This window comes from Jaculus jaculus, chromosome 4, assembly GCF_020740685.1.
Source record: "Jaculus jaculus isolate mJacJac1 chromosome 4, mJacJac1.mat.Y.cur, whole genome shotgun sequence".
Lineage (NCBI taxonomy): Eukaryota > Metazoa > Chordata > Mammalia > Rodentia > Dipodidae > Jaculus > Jaculus jaculus.
In genome coordinates, this window is record NC_059105.1 from 167,217,568 (window position 1) to 167,232,988 (window position 15,421).

Consider the following 15,421-nt stretch of genomic DNA (forward strand, 5'->3'; position numbering starts at 1 on the left):
ATATGTAGTTCAAAGATAAAAACTAAGTTTGGAATCATCCAACTTTTATTTTTATACTCCAAGGTCATTTCAGATAATTTTTCCCTAAGTCATAATTTAGATGATATTTTCTTATAATGATCTCCAGATACCACAAGCCAAGTACACCCTTGAAATTTAGTATCTGAGTGAAATTCAGTTTCCTGTTGAAACTACAATCTAATCTTTGTATATGTATCACCTGCTAGAACTTAATTTAAAAACTGTATATACAAATACACCCCTTAAGTGATCAGTAGAAGCCTAAGTATCCATGATACAATTGGAAGTATAAGGCTTAGCTCACCGAAGTTACTATCTAACTTTATGTAGCCATAAGTGACTGATACAGGATTTAAACTCAGCAACCTTCCACTCAGTTCTCTGTGTTCTTTCTACCTCTCCCAAGTTAATTTTAAATGGATTCTGAAAGTTTTTTATTTTATGTTTTATAAAAATTATTTTGAAATCTCAAAGAGGATAGATGAAAAGGCCTTCCTTCCTCCTTTCCTCCCCCCTTCCACCCTCCCTCCAGATACTAGGGGGTTAAACCTAAGACCTTACACTAGGAAAAACTTTTACTTTGTTTTTTTTTTTTTTTGTGTGTGTGTGTGTATGTGTTGTGTGTGTGTGTGTTGTGTGTTGTATGTGTGTGTGTGTGTGTATGTTGTGTGTGTACTACTAAGCAGATTAACATATACATAAATAGGATAAATTTAATAAATAATAAGTGCTGTTCATGGTATCCAATGGAAAAGCAGAGTCACTGGGATGGTGATTGAGTCATTTCTAGGGGAAATAATGCTCAAACTCTAAACATGAATAATATAAATTCAATTAAAGGTCTTAAGCACAAAAATTCTGTAGTCAAAATTCCTACAAGTTACAAATATGTGAGTGGAATGAAAGTTCTTAAATCTTATCTTACTAATTTTTTTTACTTTGTATTATTTTATCAAGTAGAAACTTTGTGTGGGCATGTTATATGTTGGCACCTTCATTTCCCACTCTCCTATTCTCACTCCACTGTGGGCCTTCTTTAGTGGAATTGCTGGCATTCACAATGGAGTTGTGGATTAGGAGTTGTGAGAGCAGTGGGCAATCATTGTAGGGAGGGGGAATGCTTCTGGATATTCCCCCCCACCCCAGTGGCTCTTACATTCCTTCTACCCTTTCCTTCACAAAATTCCCTGAGCCGTGGTGGGTGTGCTTTAAGTCTGCTTTAGCGTTGAGCTCTCAGCAGCTTCTGGATTTCTGCTTTGGTGCGTTTTGAGTGTCCTCAGTGTCTGCCTCCATCACCACAGCGCAGGTTGTCAGGCTTGCAGTGGAGGCAGCTCTCTTGCTCATCTTGCCAGTACTCTGTGGTCTCACCTGGCCCTGGCTACTGTGAGAGGGGTGGTTCATCTCCCGCCAGGGACTCTGCTTGTCTTGTTGATAGATTATGGTTATCCTTGGTTCTCGCTGCTTTCTGAAAAAGAAAAATACTCTTCAATAGAGAGTGAGATCAGGATAGGTTAAAGGGGATTCATATTGTTAATTTATAGAGATTATAATGTCTGTGGCCTCACTTTTGGACAAAGATTAGTGGGAGCTTCTCCTTAGAGTCCATAGCCTTGGTCTCCCTAGGATTCTGACTTGGTTCCCAGTTCTAGTTATGGAGATCTACTCAGTGGAAAGGAACTCATAATCTCACTAATATTTGTTGACATTTTATTTGTGAAAGCAGAAGTCCAGAAGAAAGGACTAGTTGTATGACTATCTCTTCCCTCCCAAGCAATTCTGTCGTTTACTTTGGTACCAGGAATTGTTTGAGAAAGACACAGAGATTTTCCCTAGGTTAAATCATCTGTTAAAGGAATACCATCATTTTTTTTTCTGTTCATTAAAGGTAAAAATGAAAGTAGAAGGCCAAATAGAATATTCTTATATTTAAAGATTTATTTATTTTTAGTATCAATCTCGACTAGCCCAAGATTTAGCACATGATATTTTTGGAAGAGTGCTTCTTACAACTTACAAGCATGTACTACAATATCACATACTTGCTTAGGAATTACAAGCTCATGTTGACATTTTGCTTTATTTGTGCTGTCTATATGAGACATATAGACACATCAGGCCACATTCAAGAAATCAGCTAGGGCAGCTTACATGATATGGCAGGCAGAGATGAGTTTAAGAAGGCCTTTTCTGGGACTGGAAAGATGGCTTAGTGGTTAAGGCACTTGCATGTGCAGCCTGAGGACTCAGGTTTGATTCTCCATGTCCCACATAAGCCACATGCATATGGTGGCACATGTGTCTGGAGTTTCTTTGCAGTGGCTGGAGGCCCTGGCATGGCCATTCTCACTCTCACTCTCTTTCTTTCCCTCTCTCAGTCTCTAAAAAAAAAAAAGAAAGAAAGAAAAAAAAAACTCTTGAGAAAATATTTTTTAAAAAGAAAGAAAGGAAAGAATGGCTTTTCTGATCGGTCTTGTTTGGCAAGTTTCAACAACTTGGCAGAGCTGAACTGAAACTTAGAAACGCTTCTTGTGCAGTCAGTGATATAACATTCAAGATAGTAGTTAATTTTCTCAGCTTGCCACGTTTTCAGCATCCCATTATTTGCTTTTGTTACAAGGCCATCATCACTGCAGTCTGCATACAAAACGCTAAATGGCTACATACATGCTCATTTTAGTCGATACAGATATTCAAAATTAATATTTAAGTCTCAATTATATTTTCCATCTTTCTGTATCAGATTACTAACACATACAACTATATATTGCAAGACCAATAAGGTAACTTATAGACCATTTTGTAAGCTAACTCATTATTTTACAGATGAGGAAACAGAAATACAATGAAGTTGAATTTTGTAGATCTAGGCAAGCATAGAGTGAGGAATTAATATATCACTATTTCATTTTCCAACATGTTGAAAATTTTTGTTTGTTTAAAACATATTCACATGGTTTAAAAATGTGAATAGTGGGCTAAAGAGATTGCTCAGTGGTTAAAGGCACTTGTTTTCATAGCCTCTTGGCCTGCGTTTGATTTCCCACTGCCGACGTAAAGCCAGATGCACAAAGTGGTTCCTAAGTCTAAAATGCGAGTGCCAAGAGGCGCTGGTGTACCCATTCACATTCTCATTCTCTCTCTCATGAATAAATAATATTTTGAAAACACAAATATTTGAATATTGTGTAAAAATATGAAATGAAAGATTGTCTTCACCAACATAGGATCCTGTTCACCACGGGTAAATAGCTTCAAGTGTGTGAATGGAGAGAAATGTGCCTATTTATTTCAAAAACACAAATGGAGCCCATTATTCAAACTTTTTTACAAGTTTTTTTTTAATTTATTTATTTGAGAGTGGCAGACAGAAAGAGAAAGAGGCAAAGAGAGAAAGAGAGGAATGGGCACACCAGGGCCTCCAGCTACTGCAAATGAACTCCAGATGCATGAATCCCCTTGCGCATCTGGCTAAAGTGGGTCCTGGGGAATCAAGCCTTGAACCGGGGTCCTTAGGCTTTACAGGCAAGCACTTAACCACTAAGCCATCTCTCCAGCCCAATTTGTTCATTTCTTAATACAGTATCTTAGAGATTATATAACCTACATGTTTTATTTTTTAGAATTTGAAAAAATATTTGGTCTCTATTTTTTGCCTTGTGTGATTAAATATTTTATTTTTATTTATTTATTTGTTTATTTATTTGACAGAGAGAAAGAGAGTGAGAGAGAGAGAGAGAGAGAGAGAGAGAGAGAGAGAGAGAGAGAGAGATGGGTGTGCCAGAGCCTCCAGCCATTGCAAACGAACTCCAGATGTATGTGCCCCCTTTTGCATCTGGCTTATGTCAGTCCTGGGGAATAGAACCTGGGATCCTTTGGCTTTGCAGGCAAACACCTTAGCCATTTAGCCATCCCTCCAGCACCTACATGTTTTATGACATTGATAACATAGTATACTTTGTAAAATGCCTACTTTTTCCAAAACAAGTTTTCACCATTACCTAAATTACTGACATTCGGTTATTTCCTGCCTCACTGATGTTCAAAAAGTATTACAGTAAATAGCATTCTAAACAAAGTCTAATTTATACAGCATTTCCTACATGTATTAGATGATTAAAACTTAGATGATTGTTAAATATTTTAACATGTTTCTGTGCTCATTTTAAAGCATGCTAAGACCGGTGCTCGCTTTGGCAGCACATATTCTAAAATTGGAACAATACAGTGGAGACTAGCATGGCCCCTGCGCAGGGATGACGCCCAAATTCATGAAGTGTTCCATATATTCATTCATTTATTTTTATTTATTTATTACTGTCAGAGAGAGAGATAGAGAGAGAGAGAGAGAGAGAGAGAGAGAGAGAGAGAGAGAGAGAATGGGCGTGCCAGGGCTCCTGCAAATGAACTCAGGATGCATGCACCACTATGAGCATCTGTCTTATGTGGGACCTGGAGAATCTAACCTGGGTCCTTGGGCTTCACAGGCATGTGCCTTAACCACTAAGACATCTCTCCAGCCACTGTTCCTTATTTTTTAACCTGTAGTATTATATATAAAAATAAAAAAATTAAAATAATTAAAATATATATACTAAGACTGGAACAATACGGATAAGATGAGCATGTTTCCTGTCCTGTACAAGAATGACATGCTTGATATTTTTAAACAATATTGTTTTAATGCTTAACAGCAGCCTATGAAAATTCTTTCTTATAGCCTCACCAAAACAATTGTATTACTGGAAAAGTAAAAATTGTATTTCATGATTGCTTTTATTTGCATTTCTTTATTATGAGTTAAGTAACATTTTAAGAGTTCATTGGACATTTATCTTTCTTTTTCTGAGAATTGGCTGTTAAATATTCTCCATCTTCATTGTGTTTTCATCTTTTATTGATTTGTATAGCTTCTGTTTATATAATCAAAAGTGGATTTCTTTCTATATATGTTAAACTATTTGTTATTAATTACATTTTGTTTAATAGACTTTGTGTAGTTGCATTTATCATTCATGTACTTGATCACTGAGAACAACTGCTACATAATTTACTCATATTTTCTTCTAGCATATTCATAGTTTACTCTCTTTTAATATCGATTCCTTTGATTAATGTAAAATTGACATTTCACATTTTAAATGCATTAATCCATGACTTTAAGAATGAAAATAAGCTGGCTTTTGTTTTGATTTTTTTAGGGGAGGGAAAGCTTAGGTCTTTCTTTATCCTTCCTTCCTTCCTCCCTTCCTTCTTTCCTCTCTCCCTCCCTCCCTTCCTTCCTTCCTTTTCTTTTTTTGGTTTTCCAAGATAGGGTCTCACTCTAGCTCAGGCTGACCTAGAATTCACTACGTAGTCTCAGGGTGGCCTCAAACTCTCAGTGATCCTCCTTCCCCTGTCTCCCCAGGGCTGGGATTAAAGGCATGTGCCACCATGCTAAGCTTTTTTTTTTTTTTTTTTTTTTTTTTTTTTTTTTTTTTTTTTGAGGTAAGGTCTCTCTCTAGCCCAGATGGACCTGGAATTTACTATGTAGTCTCAGTCTGACCTCAAACTCAGGGCAGTCTTCCTACCTCTCCCCTCCAAGTACTGAGATTAAAGGTGTATACCACTATGCCTGGCCATTGACAGTAGCTTTCTTTCTTTATCAATCAATCACTAATGTCTATTGTTCGTGACATAGGAAATTCCAATAAATACTTTCACTTCTAATAATAAATCATGATATATTGATTGTCTGAGAAGTGATTACATTAGTGAAAGCATCATAGAATAAATGAAACCCCTAGTGAGATACATTTCACAGAAAACCCAGTTCCTATGGTAATGTTAATTTTACTTTCTTAAGAGAAGCATGTACTTACCAGTAAGACCTATAAGTTGTACAAAGGAAATCAAAATGTGAACATTCTACTGGAAGCAGGACACAATAACCAGGTAATGAACAAATTTTCTTGAAAAGTTTGCTTCATGTAGACTTAAGTATTGAAAGGCAATTACTTCATGTGGTTTTGTTAGTTTAAAAAGAAGCTTAATCTAAGGGTTCTGATGGCTGCCATCTGTGTAAAGTTTATAAGCAACCAAAGATTCCAGTCACTTAGAAAAGTTGAATGATAGCAATCAAAAGACCTTCGCCAGCTAAACACCTACTTGTGACTACATTTGACAAAAAGAAAAATAAATACAGATAGGTGAAATTTGTAATCTGTGTGTGGGAGAAGGATCAAGAATATCTTTTAACTCTTTTCCTACTGATCACTTTTATTTTTATAGAATATTATGCATTACTCAATAATACTACATGTTAATTTTATATAAGGTATATTTTCATTATATTTATTGATAATATGTTTTCCAAGAACAGCACACCTAAAGGTAAAACTATTTGGAAAATTCAGAGACAGAAATAAGGCAACAAATCTTTGATTTTGTTACTAACAAAAAGTATGATCAAAGCCAAAATGAATACTCATAGTAAATAATTATAGATTGTCATTCTTTTCCAGCTACCAATGCATTATGAATGCTTATTTCTCTTTAATATTATTTTCTGTGTCATAATTTTATATAGATTATATTGGTGTTCCGTACAGTGTGTGTGTCATAATTTACCTAACCAATCTTATCCTGGTCTATGTAAATGTTCCAGTGTTTTCTGCATAATAAATGATTACAATGTCTTCGAGAAAACATTTGAATGAACATACATGATGATATCTTTGGGTAGAATAAATGAATGCATAGATTTTTTGATGAATTTCACTATGCATTTACATACTGCTGTGTCTGTACCAGCACTCTCTGAAAGTGTTGGTCTGCCCGTACCCTTATCAAGCTTGGGCATTAAACGTCCTATGACTCAAAAGCAATTCTCAGGGGCTTGGGAAGAGAGAGTGAAAAATGGGAAGAGAGTAATATTTTGTTTTGCGACATGTTGCACACTACCTTGAGCTAAAAGAGCACCTGCAGGTATCCAAAGTGAGCTTGTATTTTCAGAGAGAGCTGGGAACTCTGTGCTAACTTGGTACGTTTGAATTGTCTGTTTTAAAACTGTGGCCTTTCCCTCCAAACACAGTGCACATATTTAGTGATTGAGACCACTTACATGCACTAATCATTGCACACAGAAAATACATAAAAGATTTGTATTCATCACTCAATATATTTTGCTACTCATGTATCATAAAACATTCAGGGTATATTAACTGGCAAATGCACACCTGGAGTATGTTACTTAGCTTTAGAAACTGCTAATTTAAAAAAATCAAATATTTAATTTTGAAGGAAAAAATCAGTTTTGGATTTTGAGCATATATATCATCTTTCATTTTGGCCCAATTAACCCAGCAGGTGTGTGTAAATTAGGTCACTACTTTGTCACCGTGGTAACACGCTTTGGGAGGTGGATCTTAACCACCTCCAGCACAGGTGATATTGGCTGAGTTAGTATTAAGAGGTGCTTTAGAAACAAACATAGTGAATTTAACATGTTAGAATTAAAAAAAAAAAATCAGTCTGATGCTGGGTACCGACAGTACTATATAACTCAAAAGCAAGTACCGCCTCAAATCTGCATCAATTGAAAAGGTTGATGAGCCTGGAATCAGAAATCTCTACTGAGTGTTTCTGAAGTGACAGATACTGCAGCACCACTGAGTGATGGTCTCATTTTGTCATAGATAAGATTCTTGGGGTTCCAGAATCAGTTCTCTGGAATTTAGGGATGTTTTGAGGTATAAGCCATGGTTTTCAGAGGGTCACTGGTTTCTTGACTTTCATTCTACAATCCTTTCAGTACCAATAGTGTTATTTTTAAAAATTTTTTCAGTGCAGTGGCTAATCCTTTATTGCAGAGCTGTCTTTATTAATATTCATAATTGCTTTTGAGGGAAGGCATTGGCAGAGTTGGTGTATGACAGCACCCCAGCACCAGTACTATCTCTAGCTCCGGCTTCTTCTCACCAGGTGGAAAATCAGACACGTCTCTGCATCGCTAGAAGAGCTTGTGCAATCTGTTAGCTGCCAAAGGTTCCAAATCGTGGGCCTTGCGCAGCCCCACAGAGCGCTAGAATTTCCTCACTTATCACTGACAAGCTCACACCTCTTTTGGTCATAAAACTTTTAACTGTGCAATATCAGATGCACAAAACAGGCCAAATTAATGATATTAAATATATTTCTAAGGAAATGCATCTTCCCTGGCAGCTTTCAGCAAACAACTGTGGAAGAAACTTCCTTTCAGCCTGTGGTGCCAGTTGGTATGTGGTCTTATAATTTTCAGTGGCCCTCATGTCTGGCTTTACATTTGAATCACTTATTATAATTTTTAAGCATTGTTTATACCACAGTTCATTTTTACATGTTTCATTTCAGACCTTTGAATCCCTTTGTGTTTATTTTCACATGGTTGTGACTGCAGCTTTATTACTTATTAAATGTGTTTTCTGGACTTAATGTTTTGAAAACACTGGAGAAGCTATTCAAGACTGCTGCCTGTAATCTCACTGTCCATGCATCAAGAACGAAAGCCACCAACAGAAGAGGAATGACAGCTCGCCCTGTTCCACAGAGTGTGTGTGTTCACTTCACAGGAGAATTAAGGGCCCCTCGTCTTCAGATTTGTTTCTCTTTTCCATTCCCCAAGGGTCTGCAGGTTTGCAGACTTACAGTGGGGAAGGCAGTGGTGATGGAGTACAGTTGCTCAGATGCTCTGTTGTTGCTGACTTCTCTTACCATGCCCTTCCTCCTGCCATCAAGCCTTCTTCCCCATTGACTTCCCCAGAGATGCTGAAAACCCTTTCTGCTTGAAGAGCCAGTTTGTATTCTAAAGACCTGAAATCTGTGAAATCTGTTAACCTGTTAAGGGTAAAGTCCTGCATTGTTCACTAGAAAGCGATATGCTGTATTTTACCCTGTCTGTTCAGGAACAAGGAGACGGGCCCCACAAATGAGTATTGAAACAGAGCTCTATCACAGTAACCCCAGGGACAGAACACTACACAAAATAGAGGAAGGGGTTGAATCTACCATTTCCAGTAAAGGAAGCTGTGGTAGATTCATGGAATGTGGACCCCTGAATTGTGGTAACCAAGCTGGGGTGGTATGGGCAATTAGACGAAGTAGTCTCTTTCATTATTTGATGAATTAATTCTTACCCCTTTTAAGTAGCATGTTAAAAAGAGAGAGAGGTTGGTATATGTGAAACAAAGAACCTACACGGTCACAGAAAGGGCTGGTTTTTATACCTTCCTTTACTGAGTATTGTCCTTCAGTACAATACAGAGCCATTTCTTTGTTCTCACAAGCTAGCAGTTAAATTGTATGTAAATGTATGCAAATTAGATGCTGTCTAATAAAGAGAGTCATTAGATGGAAGAAATATTTAGTTTAGAAAAAAAAAGCAGGTGTATTGTGTAAAAGAAAATGTAAGGCTACCAAAAAAAAGCTGAAATTTCTGTGGACAGTTACAAAAAAATATTATTAAAATAGATTTTAAAGACATCTTCTTGACCTTTCCTGCATGCTTATATATATGTGTGTGTTTTAAAATATTTACATATAAAACTAGGGATTGGCTTCTTTCCCAGAATTACTGGAAGCACCTTCACCAGGAACATTTGGACTTGAATAATCTCCACAGCAGCATTTTCCTTCTTGAATTAAATGAATTGTAAGATGAATGATTGGCCCAGAGACTACACACCCTCCCCTTGATGAAGGCCTGTGGCTTCATGATGGATACTTCGGAACTGATCATCCTGGTTACTTAAAGGTTACCTTTCTGTAAAGGAATGATGGCTCATTCTCACTTCACCCCAGCCTCTCAAAGGCTAATCTAAGTTTCTTAAAAGACATCTACATCATCATTTCTTCCACAGCAACCAGTATTCCCTTTTGAACTGTGTTATGTGCAATGCGTAATATGATGCCTACCATTTACTTGACATTTACATTTTGTTTTGAATGACACAGTAAATGACTGAGTTTAGTGGTCAGCTAAGGGGGAATGGGCAGATCAAACACCTTTGTGTTCTCCAGTGTATGGATAGTCGTGTCATTCCTCAGGCTTGCACACAGAACTTATATAGTAAATGCTTATGGAAAAATATGTTGCAGTTCACTTTCCCAGGGTTACCTGTAACCACAGTGTCAGGAGTTCACTTGCACATCTCTTTTGAGGGCAGCTATTTGTGGGAGAAAGAATAGGCATAGTAGGGTCTCTGAGAACTCTGTCATCTAAGGGTAGCAGGTATGCACATAGTTATGTAGCAAGCAGTAGAGGAGTTGCAATGCAGAACATGAGACAGAGCTTCTGAGAGAAGGGCCTCAGAGATGGTTTCTTAGAAGAGAGAGTTGAGGTGAGGAGTGACGCGCGGGAGGCTGGCTGTGACGGAGTGCATTAAGTAGAGTTGCAGAATTCCCCTGTTGTAGTCACAGCTCAGTAGAAGTAGACTGTATTTTCTTCCCTCTCTTGTGAATTTCCAGGAACAGCTTGATGTTAACCTCCATGGAAACATAAATGAAGACTGTGGTGGGTGCAATAATTACTAAAGTAAAATTATAACTCAACGTCAAAATTTTAATCATATTCAGCCCTGGACTAGTGAATAAAGAAATTATACAAACAGACTTTATAACTGTTTTTATTTCAAGACAATATAAATATAAAATGCTGTTACTTGGTATGTGATGCTCTCCATAGTGTGAAATGAAGTTGTGGGGAGCAAGAGGTTTAGGGGCCTAGACTAGTGTACTGCGTGTGGGTCGGGGGAGGGGGAGGACTGTTTGTGTGTGTGTGTGTGTGTGTGTGTGTGTGTGTGTTCATAGTATTACTCAGTTTCCAAGGCAGTTTCCTTGACTATTATTTTATTTCAATGAGGTGGCATATGTGATATTGTCATCTCCATTTTACATGTGACGAAACTGAAGTTATGAGTAAGTGAGTCATTTTTCTGAAGTCGCAAAATTAGATGGTAGAGCTGGGTTTCCCTGATAAGTTGGTCCTTGCTTTGCCCCACCGTCACCCAGAAGTAACCACAGGATAGTTAGGTGGCTGCGGGAAAAGCACACATCTTGTATTCTCATTTTATTTCAACTATTTCTCCATTAACAGAGTGCTAAATTCTCATTTATTTTTTTCCATTTTAGCATGAGTAAAATATCTAAGACCCAAACTAACTAGGGATGGGTATAAAAACCATAATGGGGCCATGCATTGAAAGAACTTTCATTTATTTTCTTGACTTTTGAGGTAAAGACAGATCTCAGTGTGAGGGTGCAGAATATGCAGCACTGAACTAATCTTGGAGGTAACCAAAAGTCTGTGGGACTAACAGCTTCTGATATTACTTAGTGCTTATTATTGTTATTATTATTATTTCTTTTTAATTATGCAAAGTGCTAATCAGTTTGATTATGCACAGTGCTAATCAGGTTAATTATGCAAAGTGCTAATCAGTTCTTCTTGAAGCACACGAGGAGAGCAGAGGTGCTGGCGGTGAATGGCGTAGCTAGATGGGGGTGGTCACGGCAGTCATTCCTTATTAAGATAGGAGCAGACAAGATAGCAAAGGGGATTTATCCATAAAAATCCAGAGGAAAAGAATGAGAACTATGAGCACATGAAAGATTATGGTTTTGGCAGGACAGTGCTTATGCATAGAAAGCTTTCTCCCCCTGTTGCACAGTTTGGTTGGATAGTCTCTGTTGTATTTTGAAGCAACTCATTTGAAGCCAAAAAGACTGCAGAGGGAAAGAAACAGAGTATTGTATAGCTAGACAAGTTGTCAAAACAACTTATTGTAGTTGGCAAGCACCAATTCCTGGGAGGACAGTAGAGGAAGTAGAATCTAATAGACCTATACATGAAAGAGGACATCAATAAAGAGAATTGAAAAATTAAAGGAGTGCCATTCTGATAAGATAAACAGGCCACCTCACTCCGGCATTGTTCCTGGGCTGGCGGGCGGTGCAGCGCAGCTCCTGCGGTGAACCCAGGGCCGGCTTCTTGGTGCTGGCAGTGGTCTGTTGAGAGCGGTGATGACGAACGTGACAATAAGGGTTTTATGTAATCGCTCCTAGTGGGATGAGCTTTGCTGCTTCTGAAATCAAAGCAAATTTTAATATTAACTTGCAGGTCTGTGCTTATTAACTGAGTGACTTCCTGTGAAGATGAGTCTACAATAATATGTTCATATGTTTTTATAGAACAATGACTGTGGAGATCCTCAGAAAGCCGTTTTTACTCACTCCTCCTGTTCCAGTCTGGTTTGATAAGCTACCAGTGAAATGCTGAGATACCTACTTGTTTGAATGGATTCAAAGAGCAGAAAGCATTTCAGGATACCAAGTGAATGTTCTTTTATTAGGCGATGTTTTTAGGTTATGTAATTTTTCATTGAGTGGGCTTTAAGTAGGAGATTCCTGAGTTATTTCAAAAAGGAGGGTCTCATTCCCTATGTACTACCTTACAATCTGCTTACCTTTGATTAAAAAGAAATTGTGAGATGTTACACTTTTTATTTTTATTCATTTTATTTATTTGACAGAGAAAGAGGGAGGGAGGGAGGGAGGGAGGGAGGGAGGGAGAGAGAGAGAGAGAGAGAGAGAGAGAGAGAGAGAGAGAGAGAGAGAATGGGCGCACCAGAGCCTCCAGCCACTGCAAATGAACTCCAGATGCGTGTGCCCCCTTGTGCATCTGGCTAACGTGGGTCCTGGGGAATCAAACCTTTGGCTTTACAGGCAAATGGCTTAACCGCTAAGCCATCCCTCCAGCCCACTTTTGCTTTCTAAAGCCCATGTGTAGCACAATTCATCTTTATAAATGTCTTAGGTAAACTGAATTTCAGGAAATGTCCAAATAATGACAACAGTGCTACAGAGACAAAGTCATTGGTGATATCTCAAGAATAAAGAATATTAATTACTTATTTATCCAACAAGCTTGGATTCTTGGAAAAAGGCTGGCCTTCAGTTTTCATTTTTTCTTTAACCAGCACCAATTTCATTTTCAAATACGAAGAGAATGACATAAATCTTTGGTTTCCAAGGAGAGTCTGGAAAGAAATAGATTGCTAGAGGACAGCGCCCACAAATTGAGAAAGCCTGTTGGGGGCCCTTTGGGAGTTTGGCTGGCAAATTCTGTTAGAAGCAGCCCTTCTGCTCAGCTTCATGGGAACATTGTTTTAGAAACGCTTGCATATTCCTCATCTCTAAAAGTTAAGATCATGATGAAACATTCATATTACCAGTTAATTAAAATCTTTTGAATTATTTCTTAATTAGTTTAAAAACTTTTCCTAATCATTCTACCAAAAGGGCACCTTCTAAATACTATGTTCTCATGAAATAGTAAACACTTGATTCCTCATGAGGTCATTTGAAGCCAAAGACCTTGCAACATAGGCATTTAGAATACAACTTGAAAAGTATCAAGGGGAAAATGGTGTGTTCCAAATGGCAAATGAAAATGAATTTAGTTACATCTAACTAATATGGTCAATGTCCTGACAATTATACATTTATACCCTTATCACAGACATCTTCATATATGAAACCATTCGCATTTCTTTCAGTGCTATTTGAGCACCAGATTTGGTAAAAGTGTATATGGTATAATACTTATATATGAAGTAAGTATATGGTATAATACTTATATATGTATTAAGTGTGTAATATACTTACTTCATACTGGAGATACATGTGGCCCGAGGCAGCACAAAAGATCTGGCTGCTTGAATCTTAGCTGTACAGGATGAGATGTTTGTTTCTCCTGATCTTCTGCCTTAGAAACAAAACCTTCATATTCTGCCTCTCAAAATATCTCTTCATAGTAATCTGTATGTGTGAACTACTAGACATTGGTATTCAGTTATTAAAAAAATAAGAGGCTAGACTAAATGATTTCCAGGTTGTCCCCATCTTACATATGATACGCTAGAGTCTAGTAGCTGACCTTACAATTAAATTATCATTGGTTACTGTACAGGAAGCCTTAGGATTATGCAAAGTAACTGGATCTCTCTTTTTTTTTGGAAATAAGTGATATTTCATTAATCCTATGGCTACTCCTACCTTGGAGTTAGTCTAAAATTGAATGTAGATAGGGTAGACTTCAAATTACTATTGAGTTTGAATCACAACTATTCTAGTTACTGGCTAAAGAAGTTATAATTTACTTGATCTCTATTTTCTCATATTGTCCACCTCAAGGGGTAGCTATGAGGTGGTTGAGATAAACCATACAAACCACTGAGTTCCTTGCCCAGTGACAAACTGGAAGCTAACTTGGATCCATAGTCTGGCCTTTTTAATTTTATGGCAAGTATACTTCCCTGGCTCTGCTACCCAGATACCCTGTGCTAATGCAGATCTCTTTTCTCAGTCTTGCATTAAGCATGTATTTTGACTAACCCCCATTCTCTTTCCCACCACACCTTTCCAGTTTATTCCTTGTTCTTCTCACATTCTTAGATCCACTCCCTATATTCCTCAATTTTTGGTTATTTGACATTGCCCCAGCAATGTGTTCACCTATAATTAAAAGCAATTAAACAGGAATACCTTATTTTCATCAGAGCTGATGTGTAGTTGTGAAAGTTTTTATCTTCCTTGATAAACTGGAAAATTTTTCAATTTGAAAAGATCGTGTCTTGAATCCTTGTATTTCTAGTATCTAGCATGAGTCTGCTAGCCGGAATTCCAAAGTCTAGTCATGGGCATGGATTTTAAAGCAACATGAGGGCTGAGGAGATGCCTCCTCTAATAAAGTACTTATCTGGCAAGAGTGAGGATCTCAGTTTGATCCCCATTACCTATACTACAAACGCCAGACATGATGATAAATCTTGTAACCATAGCACTGAGGAGACAGAGACAAGAGGATACCTGGACTCCACTGGCTAGCAAGTCTGGCCTACTTGGTGAGCTCCACCCAGTGAGAAACAATATTAGTTCGTGTTCTCATTGTTGCAACAAAATGCTTGACCACAAGTTATTCAAGGCAGCAGGCGTTCCCATTTATGGTTATAGTCCATCATGACAAGGAAGGAACAGTGGCAGAAACATGCAACAATGCTGGTCGCATTATGTCTGCAGTTAAGAAACAGAGAGAATCAATGTATGCTTGTTGTCAGTTCACTTTCTCCTTTTCATGTGTCCTAGGACCCTCAGCGTATGCATGATGCTGCCCACATTTTAGGTGAGTCTTCCCACCTCAATTCACATAATCTGGAAACTCCCTAATAGACATGCTTAGGGATTTGTTTCCATGGTGACTCTATATTCTATCGATTAGCAAGGTTAACTATCATCTCTCACAAAGAGTGCCTGAGGAAACATACCTGGTGTTGGCTGGTTTCCCTACATAGATGTGCATGCATGTGTACCTACACACATGCCCACGCTT

At 37.8% G+C, this 15,421-nt stretch overlaps 1 protein-coding gene and 1 non-coding gene across 6 annotated transcripts in view; both read left to right on the forward strand.

Moving 5' to 3' along the window:
• Nucleotides 1-15,421, forward strand: part of Zbtb20 (zinc finger and BTB domain containing 20) — a 770,503-nt gene that overhangs the window by 175,393 nt on the left and 579,689 nt on the right. The window lies entirely within an intron of this gene.
• Nucleotides 4,203-4,309, forward strand: LOC123460413. The gene has a single exon (XR_006636978.1). It is a non-coding gene; the product is annotated as a U6 spliceosomal RNA (small nuclear RNA).